Source organism: Cryptomeria japonica, chromosome 5, assembly GCF_030272615.1.
Source record: "Cryptomeria japonica chromosome 5, Sugi_1.0, whole genome shotgun sequence".
NCBI lineage: Eukaryota > Viridiplantae > Streptophyta > Pinopsida > Cupressales > Cupressaceae > Cryptomeria > Cryptomeria japonica.
Window position 1 is genome coordinate 178,994,542 of NC_081409.1, and position 5,616 is coordinate 179,000,157.

Genomic DNA, 5,616 nt, shown 5'->3' on the forward strand with positions numbered 1-5,616 from the left:
CCATCTCCCGACCCCCATACAAGACTCATGCGGACCCAACAAACCTTTCATGAGGACAAGGTAGTTGGTTTTTCCATTCCAGGCCTTCCACACCTCATCTTGAGCCTAAAAGAGAACTCAACCCATGAGGGGGCATCCAATTATCTTGTTTAATGTGATTAACTAGCCATCCCCCTAATACATTAATTACATTATCACTTATTAAGGAAACTTCCAATGGGTTATCCTGGCAGCCACTTTGGGTCCCCGTCCCAACTTGGAAGTCACTCCCCCTTCGGGCACAAACATACTCCAAAAACAACCATCAACAAATAAATAATCATAAAATAATCTCAAAAGAATACATTCCAAGGCATTAAATGCACATTTTCCAATAATGGTGTCAAAAATGATCTAAAACCATATTGCCATAACATCTTGGCTACACAATTCCTCTTCATAGGGAGACACACATAAATGAGAAATCATAGGTCAGTCCACATTTATAAAACCATAGTTGACCACATCCAACCCTATCTCAGGGAAACACACTCACCAATGTACACATGGATGACCAAATCATGAACCAATACATTACACAATAACTATGGCTAGACAAAAGGGATAAATTGTCAATCCAAAACTAATACGAGAGTGTACACCATGTTGTTGGAAGATGCACACTCCAATGAGAAATTGTAGGTGATTAAAGGTATTGTCATTGATGGCAACCTTACAATCATATGACTCCAGCAGGCACCGACACCGATAGACTCTACACCGACATATAGTTCACTAGCACTGAAAATATTGATTACTGACACCCTGGCCAATAGGATTTTGTTTATTGTAATTATTTGTAATATCTTTTTGTAAGCCAACAAGGCATATTGTAATAAGGCTCATATATAGGTATGAGATCTTGTAGAACAAAATATATAGGATATGTAGATGGATATCATGTGTGAATATTCAGGTAGATTGTAAAGTAAGGTTTCTGATTATTGCAAAGCTCAAACCAGTACTAGATCTGGCATAGCAGATGCCCTTTGTAGCAGTACATCATCTTGGATTTGTGTAATCCATTTTTGTAAGTCAGTGGGACTTCTTTTGTAACTGAGCAGCGAGCTCTAGGCACTTGGCCTTCCTGCATGTGTAGGCCCCCATTTTGTAAGTAATATTCACTTATTGGCCAGTAAGCGAATATTGTGGGTCACAAATCCCACTGAGGTTTTCCCACACCGGGTTTCCTCATTAAAATATTGTGTTATGGTGTGATTTTCATGTCGTGCTTATTGTTCTTATTTACTGCATTAATTCTGGTTTACCGGTACACTTTTTTGGAATGCATTTTATTTAATAAGTTCAGTAAATCCATTAGCTAGTTAGATATTGATTCACCCCCCCTCTCAGTATCTTTGGGAATCCTAACACATGCACCATAAAAATTATCATTTATTATGAAATTATCACTACAATTTTACTCCCAAAATTAATTAATTAAGCATTTGTTTCACCTTTCCCCAATAATTTTCATTTATCTAAACAAAGCACACAACCCTTTTTAGAGCAATTAAATTAATATAAAACTAAGGGATAATATAATGCATGATTAAATAATCATTAACTAACTATAATAACGAAAAATATCAATTAACATTTTGTTAACTCCAAAAGAATTATTGGAATACAACTTAAGTACCTTCAATGAAAAATTTCATTTTTCCAGAGATAAAATGAACAAAATAATATCCAAAACACAAGGAATTCCCACACCTAATAAATACATGCAATAATTAGATTGATAACCCAAACCAACAACAACTTTCCCAAAATAAAACATATGGTATAATTTACAAATAAATAATTATATAAGTAAACAAATTTGGACAAACAAAAATTAGCAGGCAGACAAATTATCATATTGTTGGGTGAATAATGTAGATCGATGTATTAATGTACTGTAAATAAAATTGTAACAGAGCAACTTAAATGGAAAATAGGGTAGATTAGTTAATGCTGGTGAATTTATTCATTAGTAGGTGAATTAATAATTATTGTAGGGAGGAATAAATATTTGCAGTCCAAATTACAAAGGCAAAGCGATCCCACATGACGAACATGTTTTTGCAAACTAGCAAAGGTGGAAAGAAAAGCATGGATGTGGGAAGTCCACCCCACGCTTGGGTAGGATGGCTCCCATCCCAGGTGGGAGGAGCCAAGTTGTGGTCTCCTCCCCACATTAGTGGGAAGACCTCCCACTAGGCATGGGGACTCCACGCCAAAGTGGGAAGGCTCCCACAACATGAGTGGAGGAACACAATGCCCCCCCGCCATAACATAACCTCCAATGCTAAGCATCAAGGGCATCAACAAAAAAAATCAAAAAAATAGATTAAATAGTAGTGCAGTAATGATAAATTCAGCACATAGATATAAACAATGAATTCTAATTTCAGGAAAATCAATCATCTAAAACTCAAAAAAAATCATGAGACTCATATATAATGATGGAAAGGTTAAATTGGTTTCATAAACAATGACCTGAAACTCACATACTTGATTGATTGAAAAAATATCACAATTTCATAATAGAGATCAAATTCATTTTTGAATACAAACAAGACAATAGAAAATGAAACCCTACCTCGAAATCGCAACTAGAGATTGAAGGTTGACGAGACACAAATTTCAAATCGAACACGTGAACCACACATGAAGAATCAATCCAACATCTGACAGCACCTCAGTATACTAAATTTCACATTCAAAACTCTGCCACACCTAATTCCATCCAAAATCCAATTTGTAATAACCCATCTTACTTAACTCAACAAAATTTGACCTCTTTTTTGTTGTATTTAATTTAATCTTTTGTGTTTGATTCAATCGCATACTCTGGGCATCCATCCATTGGATTAGGCATTCATCCATTCGAGATGAGCATCTAACCATACAAGTTAGGAATCTGTCCATACGGGACATAAGGTTTCATCTATCCAATACAGGATAGGCATCTACCCATACAGGGTAGGCATCTATCCAATTGGGATAGGAGGTGCCCTAGCCAGAGGTTTAGACTCATCGGGACCATACGGGTCCTGAGTCACTCACTAAGTACTACACTCTTCTAATAGGAGTGCACCAAGGTCGTCGTCTTTAGGAGAAATCAAATTAATATAATACAACTTTGAATTCCGCCTCATAATTTGGCTTAAAACCTCGAGAAGTCAAGCGAATCCATATGGGATTCCTTCCGAGTATGCATTGAATTACTTTTTCCTTTTTTTATTATACTTATCTTTCAAATTAGGATTCTACTCAATCCTCCTTCTTACCAAAACTAGACCCCATCCACAAACACCTGAGTACTAGGGACAACTCCGTCCCAAGACTGCCTACATACCCATTTCGGCACGGGATCAAGGCGTAAAGTATGTAGTTCTATTTTCTACTCTATGGTTTGATGTAAACTAATTAGTGGGTATGCAACCCTTTCTAGGGTCAATGTCCCAGATAGTTTCTCTATAGTTGCTACCCACGGTGGTAGGACTTAAGCAAAGGCTCAAGATGACCTATTGCTAGTGGCCTAAAACAACTAGATCTTAATACCTATCATAAGCATCACCCTTGACCAAATTGTCAATCGACATCAACTCTTCAAGATTAATCAATTTCATAAAAGCATTTCAATCAATCAACCTTAAGGGGGTTTACTATGGTTTAACTCAGCGAATGTAAAAATCATTTAAGGATTATCTTATTAGATTATCGATCCAAGGGGGATTACCCGACCCTTGGATTTTAACTTCCAAGTGTCCCTTATTACTCCCTGGCGATTTATAGGGACGATGCCACAAATGTTGTTGATGCAGCTTTATTAGGCATTAAGTGCAGTAGTTCAACACGACGACATTACCCGTAAGCGTGACCTAGAGGCACTGTTTATACCGAATGCTGCTAAGTTTTGGTTTTTTGACTTCCTTTATTTAGTTTTCTAACTAAGAAGCTATGAGAAACATCATGCTTGGAAACAATTATGAATTGAACATGTATAATTAGATATTGCCAAGCTTAATTAATTGAAATAACTGCTTAATGAACCATGTGGAATAAAAACCATAACTAAATTATTTAATACTCAAAACTTGAAATATAACTTGCATAATAATGACAATTATGAAACTTGCATATTAATAATTAAACATGTAACTTACATGAAGATGAAGAAAATGTAACTTTGACATCAATAAATGCAAATAATGAAGCAAGGATAGTGTAGGTTACATGCAAGGTTAAGCAATGTGTTGATTTCTACCATGAGAATAATCACTTTATAAAGTCACTAGTCCCCAAAAATAGCAATTAGCTTAGACATTTGATTCAAATCATGTTAATATGAATTAATTACTTTAATGAGTCTAAATGCCCGCTAAGTGACCCCATGAATCTTAAATAGTTTGAAAAAAAAGGTTCAAATTATAAATTTTAATAAAGTTTAATTAATTATAAATTTACTAAATTTAATTTATAATTATAAATTAATTATAAATTTACTAAATTTTAAATTTACCTAAATTAAATTTTTATTAAACTAAAAAAAGTTAAAAAAATTTGAAATTGCCATGAGTTTTGAACTTTATGTAGTGGCTTTTAAAAGCCAAGTGGGTGGTGGGACCCACAGGTCCCATCACCCCTGTGGACCTGCGAGTACAGGTCCGCAGTGGTGAGGGGACTGCCATGGTCCCCTCCACTCCCTTTGCGGGTACTGTCGTAGCAGTGACCGCAAGGGGTAGTGGAGAGTACCACTCCCGGACGGTGTAATAAACCCCCCCCGCTGCACTGACCGATATTAATGCGATGGACATTTTTTGATAACGCTACACATTAAAATATATTCTTTGTGTTAAGTTTAAAATTTGTGAAATATAAATGTGTGTGTGTGTGTGTATATATATGGTTTTTTTTTTCATTCTAGTTTATTTGATAGCATAAGAGAGAAATATATAAACAAATATATGTGTAACAAAAATGTTAATGTAAAACAAATGAGAATAAGAATTTATTCACAGGGTTGAAATAACATAGAGAATTAAATTGTTTCAACAATGTACAGAACTAATATTCACAGAGAGAGATTTATACTTTAATTCCATAGAGAATAATGAATAGTGAAGTTTATACTTTATTTCCAGATGTTTTCTGTTCACAGAGAAGTTAATTTATTCATACATGAGAAATTGATTCATTCACAACAAGATTTGCTCATAGGAAGGAAATGAATAAAATAAAATAACAAGATTTGAAATAAATCTTTATTCCCATTTAGTTTCATTCATAGGAAAACGGATTTTCATACATGAGAAATTAGTTCATTCACAACAGATTTGCTCATAGGAAAGAAATGAATAAAACAAAATAACAAGATTTGAAATAAATCTTTATTCCCATTTAGTTTCATTCACGGGAAAACAGATTTTCATACATGAGAAATTAGTTCATTCACAACAGATTTGCTCATAGGAAAGAAATGAATAAAACAAAATAACAAGATTTGAAATAAATCTTTATTCCCATTTAGTTTCATTCATAGGAAAACAAATTTTCATACATGAGAAATTGATTCATTCACAACAA